This window comes from Hordeum vulgare, chromosome 6H (assembly GCF_904849725.1).
Source record: "Hordeum vulgare subsp. vulgare chromosome 6H, MorexV3_pseudomolecules_assembly, whole genome shotgun sequence".
NCBI lineage: Eukaryota > Viridiplantae > Streptophyta > Magnoliopsida > Poales > Poaceae > Hordeum > Hordeum vulgare.
The window spans coordinates 548,165,294-548,180,824 of record NC_058523.1 but is presented as its reverse complement, the minus strand read 5'-3'; the positions used below and the strand labels follow the sequence as shown (position 1 = coordinate 548,180,824).

The window sequence follows — 15,531 nt, the reverse complement described above, 5'->3', positions numbered from 1 at the left end:
AGACAAAACCCACAACTTGAAGAGCATTACAAGGATATGAAATCATGCATAAGAGAGATCAGAAGAAACTCAAATAAGATTCATAGATAATCTTATCATAAATCCACAATTCATCGGATCTCGACAAACACACCGCAAAAGAAGATTACATCGGATAGATCTCCATGAAGATCATTGGGAACTTTGTATTGAAGATCCAAGAGAGAGAAGAAGCCATCTAGTTACTAGCTATGGACCCGTAGGTCTATGGTGAACTACTCACGCATCATCGGAGAGGTCATGATGTTGATGAAGAAGCCCTCCGTGTCCGAATCCCCCCTCCGGCAGGGCACCAGAACATGCCCCAGATGGGATCTTGCGAAGACAGAAGCTTGCGGCGGAGGAAAAGTACTTTCGATGATCTCCTGATTTTTTTGGGATTTTTAGGGAATATATAGGCGCAACCCCTAGGGCCGAGGGCGCCCAGGGGTCCACAAGCCTGTGGACCGCGGCCTCCCCCCTAGCCGTGGGGTGGGGGCTTGTGGGGCCCCTGAGGCCCCCCTGCCTTGGCTCTCAAGCTTCCCGATCTTCTTCCGTTACGGAAAAAATCTTTTCGAGGATTTTCTTCCGTTTGGACTCTGTTTCAAAATCTCCTCTGAAAGGGGTCAAAAACATGGAAAAAAACAGGAACTGGCACTTGGCACTGAGTTAATAAGTTAGTCCCAAAAAATATATAAAAGGCATGCAAAACATCCAATGTTTGACAAGATAATAGCATGAAACCATAAAAAAATATAGATACGTTGGAGACGTATCAGCCGGTAGCCTGAATTCTGGCCTGAAAAGGGAGCAAGTTTGAGATACCTATTCTGCGCAACTCCAAAAGCCGTGAAAATCAACGAGGATTTATTTCGGAATTTATAAAAAATACTGGGCCGAAGAAGTACCAGAGGGGCGCCAGCAGGAGGCCACAAGCCTGCTAGGCGCGGCCAACCCCCCTGGCCGCGCCTAGGGGGCTTGTGGGCTCCCAGCTGGCCCTCTGCCCCCCCTCTTTTGCTACAAGAAGCGTTTCGTTCCAGAAAAAATCAGGAGGAGGTTTTTCGGAGGATTCGCCGCCGCCACGAGGCGGAACTTGAGGAGAACCAATCTAGAGCTCCGGCAGGACGATCCTGCTGGAGAAACTTCCCTCCCGGAGGGGGAAATCATCGCCATCGTCATCACCAACACTCCTCTCATCGGAGGGGACTCATCACCATCAACATCTTCATCAGCACCATCTCATCTCCAATCCCTAGTTCATCCCTTGTAACCAATCTCCGTCTCGCGACTCCGATTGGTACTTGTAAGGTTGCTAGTAGTGTTAATTACTCTTTGTAGTTGATGCTAGTTGGATTACTTGGTGTAAGATTATATGTTCAGATCTTTGATGCTACTCATTACCTCTCTGGTCATGAATATGACACTACTAGGAAAAGGCCTGCTAGTGGCGCACCTGTTTTGGCTACTAATGGCGCACTACAGGTGCGCCACTAGCATCACGCCATTAGAATTTTTTACTAATGGCGCACCACAGGTGCGCCATTAGTATCTAGTATACTAATGGTGCACCAGGCAGTGCGTCATTAGTATAGCCCATCGTGCTCCACTAGTATGCCTCCCAGGGCATATATACTAATGGCGCATCCAGGTAGTGTGCCATTAGTATAGCCCATGGTGCTCCATTAGTATGCCTCCGAGGGCATATATACTAATGACGCACCAGGCAGTGCGCCATTAGTATAGCCCATGGTGCTCCATTAGTATCTGGTATTCTGGCATATATATGTTTTTTTTCAAAACTACAAATTCAACAACACATAACATATATATCAAATATATAATACATAATATGTGCCCAATAGTTTTACTGATCCACAACACATAACATATATGCAAAGTTGCATAACAAATTTCATGATCCATATATCAAAATTCCATAGCATCCATACATCCAAAATTCCATAGCATCCATGTATACATATAGTTCCATAGTATACATACATACATAGCTCCATAGCAAATATAATACACAACGATACTTTGCGGGCATTAGTAAGTAATATTTGGCACTAAAACAAATGCCTTCATGTCCATATCGTAGTCCAAAGAGCATCCGCGTGGCAACCTACAAGATGAAATCATCAACATGTTAAATTTAACACTCTAAATCATGAAGATCTTCAAGAATGGTCTCTAATTAAAAATTTGATCTTCAAATGGGTCAAATGATCTCTACTTACATGTTTTGAGCAACAATGCTAGTGATGCAGAGGCGAAAAGAGCAACCTCTAGCAAATTACAACACTTGAAAAGCATAGAGATTTCTATTGATAAATAGATAGGAGTAGAGGATACATCCTATGCAGTACAGGAACGTCAGATAATTTATATGGAGTTGTGGTTGTTATTCTGTAAAAATTATTCCTGCCTCCGAAGAGTGATTGCCGCTACTGAACATTATCATGTTATGCAAGGGGAGTGTCAAGGTAATAAGCTTGACTTTGGTCTAGGTTTAATTTTTTAAAAAGAGCATATTACTCGTTATTCATTTTACAATGAATTGCAATCTGAGTGAAAGGTTTATGTGAGGGAAAATCGGATTATTCTTACGCGGCATGCATCTAATATTGGTAAAAGAAATCTGCTTTGCATATAGATGAGATGCTGAATTGTACTTTCTAGACATGAAGATAACTTGAAGTGATTTTTTTTTGTATTTTTTCCAGTGAACTAAGAACTTACTAAACCATCAGTCATGTACTACAGAAATTAAAAAATTATATTTGTCATGTTTGGTTCTTTTCTGAACAGGACTAATAGGCAACAGACTCCAGGAACAATCTCATTTATGTTCTCTGGACCCATGCCTTATGCCAGTTAGTAATGTGTTGAACTATTAGTATTCTTCCAAGCTAATCAATGGACCATGCTTCTTGTCTCATAAATTTGTAGTATAATAGTCTCTATCAGAAAAAATGGTACAATCACATTAGTTTATTCTTCAACTGTACGATGTGGGAACGTGCCCCACGGTGTCTTACGTGGGGGGCTACAATGAATATCGTATAATATCATCTTTTACTTGTTAGTGACATTTGAAAAACTTACTATATATCTACATAAACATTGCAATGCCGAAAAAGCATCTGAAATATTGTCTCATTATTTGGGCTCATTAGGTTTGGAGGAACTTTGGAGGATTACTACGGGATCTCCACCCACGAGAAAATATTCCTATAATTTAGAAATCCTTTAAACCGAATAGGCCCTTAATAGCAGAAGATGATATGACTGCTTCCACACATTTATCCCTTAATAGAAGGTAATACGATGCAAGAATATAGGAGACAATGTTCATGCAGGCACGTACCTCACTGAACTTACCAAGCTCATGATCTTTTTCTGGTATGACCGGCATTGGTTCACAAGTTCTGCAATAATTTCATCATTCACAGCCTAAAATGACAAGAAATGTCTGTGATTTAGAAATTTGCATGTGTACTAACCAACACAAAGCAATATTAAATCATCACGGATCATCAAATCCTCAAGATTAGGTTGGATGCAAACAAGTGCTCTTGAGCATACAACAGTACCGCACTAAATATATTAGTTATATGCTTAACTAGTACTCCCTCCGACACGAATTACTTGTCACGTAAAGCAAAAAGCAAGGCGGCGCTTTAGACAAACTCTGAACCTAATGGGCAGTAGAATAGAGTACCATTTAGTGAGACTCTAAACCTAATGAACATAATAAATCTCTATACCTCATGATCATTTGGATTGACTTCTCTCAGCATCTCACTTAGTAGTTCCGCGGCACTTAAAATGCGTTGCAAGTCTGACAAACTAAACAGATCAAAATATGTCATATAACATGGAACACATATCATCCATTTTCTCAGACACTAACATAAATCACAGAAAAGATGCATAAAAATATAAAATAAATGGTTACCTCACAGGAGAGCCACTTTATGAAATAAAGATCAGAACAGAGTGAACATGAGTCTGCAGTCTGTATAGAATTTCCTCTAAAAAAACAAAGTGTGCACATAGCATAAGAATAAGATTGCACGATATTAGAAGAAGATCAACCCAAATTGCACAAAGATCACAAGCTTAATTTAGGGGAGAACACGCTGCAAAGATTGCGAGGCCTGAATGAATCGGTAGAAGCAATTTTTTTCTTTTCAGCAGTGTAAGTCAAACTGTAATTCTGCAACTCAAGAATCTGCAACTCCTTAAACAAGACTGCGAGCAAAGATTTGAGAAATGAAGGAGAAAGAGAAACCATGAGCAAAGATTAGCAGAGACGCGCTCGGATCCTGCTCTCCGTACACACACGAGCAGAGCAGAGCAGAGCAGGAGCCCCCATGACTCGACCAACAAAATATCCCCTTTGATGCTCATCAGGATGAACTGAAGCTTGAAGCTACGGTGCACCTCACAAGAAATTTCCCTCTCTAGTCGAAGGTATCTGAAGAAATTAAGACTGGCTTGGAGCCGGTGTAGGCGAAACAGGGGAGGGGGGAGGAAGCCGTCCGTACCGATGGCGAAGATGAAGGTGATAACCCCGCGGAGCACCCGATGCATCATCCTCCGGCTCCCGCCTGCGCCTCCCCGACCACGGCTGCTCCCGCTGCTGCCGCCGCTCCCGCTCCTCACCAGTGATGCGAGCGACACATTGCTGGAGCTACTCGCGAACGCGCCCGATGGATCCATCCGCCCATTCACTCCTCCTTCGCCCCCTTGGATCACCCACCCACACACACACACACGCACGCAGAGAGAGATAGACAGAGAGAACAACAGCAGCCGGTCGGTGGAGCTGGATCAGGTCCGGCGAGGGAGGGAAGGAGGGAGCCCTGCGCGCGGTGCAGAGCGTGGGAGCGGCGGCGGGTATTGGAAGGGCGCGGCGGCGGGAGGGAGGGAGGGAAGGAGGGAGCGGCGATCCGGTCTTTTCCGTGCGGGAGGAGGCGGCGCGGGCAAGGAGAGGAAACATATCGAGGGAGGGAGGGAGGGAGGAAAGGGAGAGGGCGTACCTGGGGCGGAGTGCAGTCGTCGGCGGCGGCGATGGGTGGGGTGGGGGATGGGCGTACCTGGACTGGGGAGGGGACGGGGAAGGAAGGAAAGGAGGTTTCCTTTCTCTCCATCTCTGTTTTACCGAGGGAGGTTACTAATGGCGCACCACCTACAAATGCGCCATTAGTAACCCTGGTTACTAATGGCGCACCAGCTGGTGGTGCGCCATTAGTAGTTTTGCAAAATAAAAAATAAAAAAGATATAGTAGTGGCGCACTGGGTGATTGGTGCGCCATTAGTAGTTTTGCAAAATAAAAAATAAAAAAATATAGTAGTGGCGCACTGGGTGAGTGGTGCGCCATTACTAGTTAAACTAGTAATGACGCACTCTGCCCCGGCGCGCCATTAGTACTTTTGGAAAAAAAGTTTGTTAGTAGTGGCGCACCGTGTGTGTGGTGCGCCATTAGTGTCCATTACACTAATGGCGCACCTGCACATGGTGCGCCACTGCTATATAGTAGTGGCGCACCACTTGTCTGGTGCGCCATTAGTGTCTATATTATCTATAGCCCTTTTCCTAGTAGCGTGATTATGCTTTGTGAGTAGTCACTTTGGTTCCTGAGGACATGTGATAAGTCATGCTATAAGTAGTCATGTGAATTTGGTATTTGTTCGATATTTTGATGTGTTGTATGTTGTTTTTCCTCTAGTGGTGTTATGTGAACGTCGACTACATAACACTTTACCATTATTTGGGCCTAGAGGAAGGCATTGGGAAGTAGTAAGTAGATGATGGGTTGCTAGAGTGACAGAAGCTTAAACCCTAGTTTATGCGTTGCTTCGTAAGGGGCTGATTGGATCCACTAGTTTAATGTTATGGTTAGACTTTGTCTTAATTTTTCTTTCGTAGTTGCGGATGCTTGCGAGAGGGGTTAATCATAAGTGCACTAGTAGAAAACAGGGCATTTGTCCCAGTTCGTAAGGGCCATTAGTCCCGGTTCTTGAACTGGGACTAATAGGTCGTTACTAATGCCTCCCCCCTTTAGTCCCGGTTCTTACACGAACCGGGACAGATGGGCATCCGCGTGGCCGTTGTGGGCAGCCCAGGCAGGGGGGCCTTTGGTCCCGGTTGGTGACATAAACCGGGACCAAAAGGCATCCACGCGTCAGAAACTGGCTGTAGTTAAGGTTTTTTTAAAGTGGCTGGTTTAGGGGTTTTGGGGGTTAATTTAGGTTGTTATTAGCTAGCTAATAGAGAGAAGTGTCCTCTCTTATCTTCGTGCTTGGTTTACCAACGCTACTCCTATGTTCATTTCACCCGCTGATATATAATAACTCTTCATGCTCGCATCATACATCATCATATATAATAACAAGTCCTACTAATCATGCATCATCATACATCATAATAACAAGGAGCATCCATGAGCATGCACAAAATTTCATCAGGCACACCACCATCATACTTAAAAGTGCAGTAGCAGTTCAACACTATCATACTTAAAAGGTTTATACTATAAAGATTAAAGTCATCAGGTTCTTAAGATATTCACTCCTGCTTCTTCACCTTTTCCTTCATCATCTTGATGCGCTTAGAGCGGCGAAGCCCCAGGCCAGGCTGTGGGATGTACTCCTCTACCACAATTGGCATGGCCCTATCGCCCAGCTGTGGGACATCCATCGCGAGGCCATCGTCGCTGCTACTTTTGCTGTCGCCAGAGTCGCTGCTACTTTTGCTGCCAGAGTCACTGCTGCCATAGACATAGCACCTGTCGTAGTACTCGCTGCTCCTGCTCCCATTGCCTTGCCAAATGCAAAAAAGTTTTTTTTAAAATGGGTGTGAGAGATAGCCTAATGGAGAGGAAGAAGAGACAGAGCGTACCGGCATCGTCGTCGTCCTCGTAGCGTCTCCGACACATAGTCGTGTCGAACACCTTCACGACGAACGTGGCGTTGCCGTCGTACCTGAAGACAAGGAAGTACCTGATCCCCAGGTCGTAGGCACGGACGAACTGCTTCCAGCCACGATCTAGGTACATGCGGCCATCGGCGTCGAACGCCACCTCCACTTCCCAAAGCTTGCGAAGCCCGTTGCTGGCCTGCCTCAGCTCATGTTCTGTGGCCGATGGTCGTCCAACATCTTCACAAAATTGTGCGGCAGCACCAGCCTGGAGGATTTCTCAAGTATAACCGTGAAGAACTCCATCTCTGAAAAGCAGCAGAAGAGACCAATTACTACCCTTTACAACATTGTCATACAACATTTACAGCAACATGATCATTAGTATTAGGGAGGACCTAATTAAATACCCTATTTAAGGTAAAATAGCATAAAACAATATAGACCCTGACTCGAGGTCGGAGGGGGGTCGGTGACGGGGACGACGACGCGGATGATGGAGGGGGCTCCTAGATTTCTGCATAGTGCTCTCTAATTTTAGCATTCAAAGTAGGAGTACTTTTCCAATTTGAACATTCAATAAGAAAAAACAAATAGTAAAATAAAGTAGTATTCAAATTAGCATGCATTCAATTATAAGCAAGACTACATCATCGATCTCTTGTGTCCATACATCGTCGAATATTATCACTAATTAATACTCCTCGAATACTATCATACATAAAGCATCATTAATACAACTAGAACCGTAGCGCCCGACGGGTATCGTCGCGGGCGGTGGACACCCAAAGAGAAGGAACCATCATAGGATCATAGCTCCAGTGAGATCCCTGAAGAACCTGCCAGGTATTGTCGAACCTGCCCTCCAATGCAACCATGTAGCAATGGACGTGCTCGCCCTCCTCGCTAACACGGTGACGTACCACCTCCGCGGTGTCCGGAAGCCTCGACACCGTCACTGGCCCACGCCCCCTCACCAACCTACGTCCCCCGGAAGGTAGCACCTCCCAATACCAGCCGGGCGGAGCCCAGTCCCGGACATGGCCCCTCTGATCAAGCAGGTGTCCTCCGCCGAGTCGACGACGAGGATGCGGGATAGGCATCGTAAAATGAACTATTTTTTTTTACAAAATCAGTACGTTGAATGAAACTATTCTATGCTTTATTATATTTCATTTAAATGTTAAAATTATAAAGCATTTGATTTCCGTTTTAAGATACCCACAAAAATTAGCACTTTGGTTTTCACATTTGTTTTGAGGGAACTACACACATAACAAAAAAATCTGACAAGTATAAGACTAACAACTATTTCCAAAATCAACATACTTTCACGAGACCATTGCTAAGTAACCATGCATTAAAACTAGCCCGTGCAAATGCACGGGTTGTTGACTAGTGGATATTAGTTTGAATCGTCCTTTGCATGTAATTAGATGCATGAATGAGAAAACTAGGGATGGTTGATAAAGTATATTCACTGAACGATCTAGAAACACCATATGAATTATTGGCCACTACACAAAGTGGTTGGGTATATGGGATAACAAACACATGCTGATGATCTATTCATAGCAAGAATGACGAACAATGAAGAACGTGAAAGCATATAAACAAGGGAGAGATAAAAAGGTATATAAATGTAAAAAGTGGTTGATTGAATATTTTGCGATGTGTTGTTCAATGCACCGTGACCTCACATCTATTTATGATGTTGCTAGACTTCCCATAAAATGGAAGTATTCCAAATCCTTTAAACATTCTTTAAAAATTAACCGAACTTGGATTTAAGTATGGTTGAGACAACAATTTCATTTTTGGGTACCACAGTCCACATATGATCTCGGATGGAGGTGCGCCCAATTTCAAATTTATATATATGGATGATACAAACAACTTTCTTGTTGAACCTTTTTTGATTTGAGGCCATATTTGTGCCAAATATCGCGCACAAAAAAGGCAACGACTCACGCTACCCATCAGACGTTGGTCATATGGGTATATTTTTGTTTGAAAAGGAGGTTAAGACCCCCGGTCTCTGCAAACATACATATATGAAAAATGCAAACATACATGCATGAAATGAGCATTCTACAACTATATATGTATATAGAAATCAAATGTTACAAATAAAAAATTAAAAATAATAAATAAAAAAAACAGAGCCATGGTGGCGGCGGCTCACATTGGGGGCGGCCGGGGCGACGGCGTGGCCGGCGAGGGCGACGGCTCGGGGGCGGAGGGGGGTGGAGGGCGACGGCGACGGGCAACGGCGTGGGCTTGGGGGGCGGAGGGCGACGGGCGACAACGACGGGGCAGCCTGGCGGCGCTGTGGATGAGCTCGCGGCGTCGTCAGGCGTGGATGAGCTCGCGGCGCCGTCAAATCTGAAAATTTCCAAAGTGCTGGCTTATATAGCAGAAGCATTGGTCCCGGTTCGTGGCACCAACCGGGACTAAAGGGTTCCATTGGTCCCGGTTGGTGGCACCAACCGGGACCAAAGGCCCAACCGGTACCAAAGGCCTCTTTTCGGCAGCCCAAAGGGCGGGAAGCAGAGGCCTTTGGTCCCGGTTGGTGCCACCAACCGGGACTAAAGAGGGGCCTTTGGTCTCGGTTGGAGCCACCAACCGGGACTAAAGAGGGGCCTTTGGTCTCGGTTGGAGCCACCAACCGGGACTGAAGGCATGTGCCTGCCACAGCCGCGGTGCGGTTGGATGTTTAGTCCCACCTCGCCAAGCGAAGGGCTGCCGAGCCTGTTTATAAGCTCTGCCGCGGCTGCAATGTCGAGCGGTACGAATTTAGAGACAAAATTGAGCCTAAATTCAAACAGTTAGTTAGGCTAACTAGCTCTTTGAATTTAAAGTGCTAGTTAAATTCAAAGAGCTAACTAGCACTTTAAATTCAAAGAGCTAGTTAGGCTAACTAGCACTTTGAATTTAGATTGAATTTCTATCTAAATTCGAATCTATTTTTTTAATTTTTTCCATTATTTTTGTTTTGTTTTTTATTTTTGTTTCTACTTAAATTCAAAGTGCTAGTTAGCTTATTTTGTTTTGTTTCTACTTACAACAAAATACTTATTTTTTTATTTTATATTGTTTCTAATTACTTATTTATTTTCTTTTATGATAATTATTTTTGCTATTAAAGTTTGTAACAAAATTCTATATAATTTTAGTTTCAATAATACTAGAGGTTTATAAAAGTTTTTTAGTTGATTCCTTTATTTTAATTTTTCCCAGTTTTTTTGCTTCCTTTTTTGTTTCTAATTACTTATTTATTTTCTTTTACGATAATTATTTTTGCTATTAAAGTTTGTAACAAAATTCTAATTACTTATTTATTTTCTTATATGATAATTATTTTTGCTTTTAATGTTTTGAACAAAATTCTATATAATTTTAGTACAAAGGCATTTTATTTGGTACAAATTTTAAGGATGGGCCCCACGAGCACCTTTTAGTACCGGTTCGTGGCATGAACCGGTAAAAGAGTTTTTTAGTTGATTATTTCTGCAGCTGTTTTTAGTCCCACCTCGCCAAGCGAGAGGCATTCGCAGCGGTTTATAAGCCCTGAGTATAGAGACGATGAAGGGAGAAGCGCAGTGCTCACCTGTGTGTTACAACATGCATTTCAAATGAACTACAAAAAGGTTGAAAGTTGGCATTGGTATCGTCATAATAGTTGTGGAGAAAGTCTTCACTTTTTCTTCGCTTGTGTCCTTTCCTTATTGCGCCGTAACGATGGATAATCTTCATCATTTATCACGATGCTTGGGTCAGCCTTGACTTTGAAGGGAGGAATTTCATGAAACTTTTCATAATCTTCGGACATGTCTGTCTTGCCCTCCACTCCCACGATGTCCCTTTTTCCTGAAAGAACTATGTGGCGCTTTGGCTCATCGTATGATGTATTCGCTTCCTTATTTTTCCTTTTTCTTGGTTTGGTAGACATGTCCTTCACATAGATAACCTATGCCACATCATTGGCTAGAACGAACGGTTCGTCAGTGTACCCAAGATTGTTCAGATCCACTGTTGTCATTCCGTACTGTGGGTCTACCTGTACCCCGTCTCCTGACAGATTGACCCATTTGCACTTAAACAAAGGGACCTTAAAATCTACTCCGTAGTCAAGTTCCCATATGTCCACTATGTAACCATAATATGTGTCCTTTCCCCTCTCGGTGGCTGCATCAAAGCGGACACCGCTGTTTTGGTTGGTGCTCTTTTGATCTTGGGAGATCGTGTAAAATGTATTCCCATTTATCTCGTATCCTTTCCAAATCGTAACAGTCGAAGATGGTCCCCTGGACAACGAGTACAGCTCATCACAAACAGTGTTTTCATCTCTGAGACGTGTTTCCAACCAACTGCTGAAAGTCCTGATGTGTTCACATGTAATCCAGTCGTCGCACTGCTCCGGGTGTTTGGAGCCCAGACTGTTCTTGTGTTCATCGACATAAGGGGTCACCAAGGTAGAGTTCTGTAGAACTGTGCAGTGTGCTTCAGACCAAGAATATCCGTCCCTGCATATTATTGTCTCCCCTCCAAGCGTGCCTTTTCCAGTCAGTCTCCCCTCATACCGCGATTTAGGGAGACCTATCTTCTTAAGGTCAGGAATGAAGTCAACACAAAACCCAATGACATCCTATGTTTGATGGCCCATGGAGATGCTTCCTTCTGGCCTAGCACGGCTACGGACATATTTCTTTAGGACTCCCATGAACCTCTCAAAGGGGTACATATTGTGTAGAAATACGGGGCCTAGAATGACAATCTCGTCAACTAGATGAACTAGGACGTGCGTCATGATATTGAAGAAGGATGGTGGGAACACCAGCTCGAAACTGACAAGACATTGCACCACATCACTCATTAGCCTTGGTATGATTTCTGGATCGATCACCTTCTGAGAGATTGCATTGAAGAATGCACATAGCTTCACAATGGCTAATCGGACGTTTTCCGGTAGAAGCACCCTCAATGCAACCGGAAGCAGTTGCGTCATAATCACGTGGCACTCATGAGACTTTAGGTTCTAAAACTTTTTCTCTGCCATATTTATTATTCCCTTTATATTCGACGAGAAGCCAGTCGGGACCTTCATACTAAGCACGTATTCAAAGAAGATTTCCTTCTCTTCTTTGGTAAGAGCGTAGCTGGCAGGACCTTCATACTTCTTTGGAGGCATGCCGTCTTTTTCGTGCAAACGTTGCAGGTCCTCCCGTGCCTCGGCTGTACCTTTTGTCTTCCCATACACACCCAAGAAGCCTAGCAGGTTGACCCAAAGGTTCTTCGTCACGTGCATCATGTCTATCGAGGAGCGGACCTCTAGGTCTTTCTAGTAGTGTAGGTCCCAAAATATAGATTTCTTCTTCCACATGGGTGCGTGTCCTCCAACGTCACTCGGAACAGCTAGTCCGTCGGGACCCTTTCCAAAGATTACGTGTAAATCATTGACCATAGCAAGTGCGTGATCACCGGTACACATGGCAGGCTTCTTCCGGTGATCTGCCTTGCCTTTGAAATGCTTGCCTTTCTTTCGACATTGATGGTTGGTCAGAAGAAATCGACGATGGCCCAGGTACACATTCTTCCTGTAGATTCCCAGGTATATACTTTCGGTGTCAGCTAAACAATGCGTGCATGCGTGGTATCCCTTGTTTGTCTATCCTGAAAGGTTACTGAGAGCGGGCCAATCATTGATGGTTACAAACAGCAACACGTGCAGGTTAAATTCCTCCTGTTTGTGCTCATCCCACACACGTACACCGTTTCCATTCCACAGCTGTAAAAGTTCTTCAACTAATGGCCTTAGGTACACATCAATGTCGTTGCCGGGTTGCTTAGGGCCTTGGATGAGAACTGGCATCATAATGAACTTCCGCTTCATGCACATCCAAGGAGGAAGGTTATACATACATAGAGTCACGGGCCAGGTGCTGTGATTGCTGCCCTGCTCCCCGAAAGGATTAATGCCATCCGCGCTTAAACCAAACCATACGTTCCTTGGGTCATGTGCAAACTCAGCCCAGTAGTCTCTCTAGATTTTTCTCCATGCGACCCGTCAGCGGGTGCTCTCAACTTCCCGTCTTTCTTACGGTCCTCACTGTGCCATCGCATCAACTTGGCATGCTCTTTGTTTCTGAACAGTCGTTTCAACCATGGTATTATAGGAGCATACCACATCACCTTCGCAGGAACTCTCTTCCTGCGGGGCTCGCCGTCAACATCACGAGGGTCATCTCGTCTGATCTTATACCGCAATGCACCGCATACCGGGCATGCGTTCAAATCCTCCTACGCACCACGGTAGAGGATGCAGTCATTAGGGCATGCATGTATCTTATGCACCTCCAATCCTAGAGGGCATACGACCTTCTTTGTTGCGTACGTACTGTCGGGCAATTCATTATCCTTTGGAAGCTTCTTCTTCAATATTTTCAATAGCTTCTCAAATCCTTTGTCAGGCACAACATTCTCTGCCTTCCACTGGAGCAATTCCAGTACGGTACCCAGCTTTGTGTTGCCATCTTCACAATTGGGGTACAACTTTTTTTTGTGATCCTCTAACATGCGATCGAACTTCAGCTTCTCCTTTTGACTTTCGCATTGCGTTCTTGCATCGACAATGACCCGGCGGAGATCATCATCGGGCACATCGTCTGGTTTCTCTTGATCTTCAGCAGCTTCCCCCGTTGCAGCATCATCAGGCACATCGTCTGGTTCCTCTTGATCTTTAGCAGCTCCCCCCGTTGCAGCATCACCGTATTCAGGGGGCACATAGTTGTCGTCGTCCTCTTCTTCTTCGCCGTCTTCAATCATAACCCCTATTTCTCCGTGCCTCGTCCAAACATTATAGTGTGGCATGAAACCCTTGTAAAGCAGGTGGGTGTGAAGGATTTTCCTGTCAGAGTAAGACTTTGTATTCCCACATTTACTGCATGGACAACACATAAAACCATTCTGCTTGTTTGCCTCAGCCACTTGGAGAAAAATATGCACGCCCTTAATGTACTCGGAGGTGTGTCTGTCACCATACATCCATTGCCGGTTCATCTGCGTGCATTACATATAATTATGTGTGTCAAAATTAAGAAAATCAGACAAATATCTATCAAAGGTAAGAAAATCAGACAAGTATCATAAAGAAGATAAGAACAAGAGGCTCACCACGGTGGTGCCGGCGACGAGATCGGCGCGGGCGATCAACGGCAGTGAAAACGGGGACGGGGCGTGACGGACCCCTAAATCTAGACAAATCTCGGGAAAAATGAAGCTCCTAGGTCGAGCTTCGAGAGAAGAAAGCTTAACTAGTGTGGCTCGGGCATTTCATCGAACACCTCATGTGCATAGGAGGTGAGCTAGAGCACCAAAATGCCCTCCCCTCGCCGGTAAAAAAACAGAGTGCTCTGTCGCGGCGATGGGTATATATAGGCAACTTATTTGTACCGGTTTGTGGCATGAACCGGGACTGAAGCCACCCCTTCTGTCTCGGTTCATGCCACGAACCGGGACAAATGGTTGTGGGCCAGCAGCGAGGACCATTGGTCCCGGTTCGTGGCTCGAACCGGGACAAATGGTTCTACACGAACCGGGACCAATGCCCACGAGGCCCCGGCCGGCCCCCTGGGCTCACGAACCGGGTCTAATACCCCCCATTGGTCCCGGTTCTTGAAGAACCGGGACTAATGGGCTGGCCATGGCCAAACGATAGCCATGTTTTCTACTAGTGGTGGGATGCTTGTCCAAGTAAGGGCAGTACCCAAGCGCCGGTCCAACCACATATCAAACTATCAAAGTAGCGAACGCGAATCATATGAACATGATGAAAAATAGCTTGACAGAATTTCCCATGTGTTATCGGGAGCGTTTTACCTCCTATAAGAGTTTGTCCAGGCTTGTCCCTTGCTACAAAAGGGATTTAGCCACTTTGCTGCACCGTTGTTACTTTTGTTACTTGCTACTTGCTGCGAATCATCTTGTCACACAACTATCTGTTATCGATAATTTTAGTGCTTGCAGAGATTACCTTGCTGAAAACCACTTGTCAGATCCTTCTGTCTCGTTGGGTTCGACACTCTTACTTATCGAAAGGACTACGATAGATCCCCTATACTTGTGGGTCGTCAAGACGCATATCAAAGATCTCAATAGATATATTTGCCTTAAAGGCACTTTCAAAAGAATGTGCGAAAAGAAAGAGGAACGTGCGGCTTTATTCAGAATTCTATCTGATAAATACACATGGATCTGGGAGAGTTTCATACGTTTTTGCAAGCAGCTGTGAACAATAAAAACCGACCCGAAGATGATAACAGCATGAAAAGTTCATCCTTTTGTCGGCTTTGTCGAACCACCGGTTTGTCGCACCATAAGTTGCTGGTACATCCAAATTGGGACGGATCTTTAATTCTGCATATTCGCTAATCAAATGAATCACCATTAGTTCATAACTTAACATGAAGTATTTATGAGCGAGTGATGTCATTGCTATATCTATCTGCGCTTTAATTAGGAAAACCTAGAAGCGAGAGTTGTTGTGTCGTGTACAAGAAAGAAATTTGAGCTGAGACCAAACTAGT

General features: G+C 44.6%; 1 long non-coding RNA gene across 1 annotated transcript; it reads right to left on the bottom strand.

The window, feature by feature from the left end:
* Window positions 1–3,421: 3,421 nt before the first annotated feature.
* On the bottom strand, window positions 3,422–3,879 carry LOC123404660. Its single transcript, XR_006611883.1, has 2 exons — window positions 3,789–3,879; window positions 3,422–3,474 (listed from the first exon to the last, which is right to left on the bottom strand). It is a non-coding gene; the product is annotated as an uncharacterized LOC123404660 (long non-coding RNA).
* Window positions 3,880–15,531: the final 11,652 nt, after the last annotated feature.